Source organism: Priapulus caudatus, unplaced genomic scaffold (assembly GCF_000485595.1).
Source record: "Priapulus caudatus unplaced genomic scaffold, Priapulus_caudatus-5.0.1 Scaffold232, whole genome shotgun sequence".
Lineage (NCBI taxonomy): Eukaryota > Metazoa > Priapulida > Priapulimorpha > Priapulimorphida > Priapulidae > Priapulus > Priapulus caudatus.
In genome coordinates this window covers 238,768-239,606 of record NW_014577293.1, presented here as the reverse complement: position 1 = coordinate 239,606, position 839 = coordinate 238,768, and positions in this window count along the sequence as shown.

Genomic DNA, 839 nt, shown 5'->3' with positions numbered 1-839 from the left:
TCACGCGTTCTAACATCGTTTGCACCTTTGACATATCACCAGCGTTCATCGTCGGATACGCAGTTTATGATTGATGCTCTCTATTTTATGTAATTAATGTAGTAATGTTTGATCAAAATTAAAGTTTAAATGTCGAGTTCTGCAACACAGATATTGGTTATTATTATTATTGATTACGATAGCCTAAAGTGATTTTCATCATGACACTGATCCGTATCGAACCTGAGGGAAGCTCATAGCTCCATTTTACTCTCGCTCAGGTGTGGTTCAGTAACCGACGCGCCAGGTGGCGCAAGCAGCTAGGTGCGACTAGCGGTTACTTCAGCGGCCTCGCCTACCACTGCCGAGCGCCACCTAACGGCCTAATCGCGTTGGGTTACGTGCCGTCGCTAGAGATCTCTCCCTTCGGCACCATGAGCAGATCAGGTGCGTGTGTAAACAACATGTGCGTGCGTAGGAGCGGGGGTAAATCTCAGAGAAATCTGTGTAAGAAATATCGAAGAAAACCTTTTCTTTTTTTCAGTTCCCGTAAGAAGAGTCGAAGACTGATATTCAGATTCTCATTTTCTTTATACGTAGTAACGTAGAATCTCCAAACGTCCCCCAACAAATAGTTGGTAAATTTGCTTTGGAACTTTCGCGAACGCTGCGCCTGGTATTTCTATCGCCAATTAACTTTTTGGTTTTCCCAGTAGACCCTTTGCGTTACTCACAGTCTAATGCTTATCACATGTATAACGGTGTGGTCTGACGTATGTATAAGCGCACCTGCTAAAACGATCGTGTTTCGTGTTTATTTTCTTAATCTTTTGAGTCATTTATTATTCTCTTTATTTGTG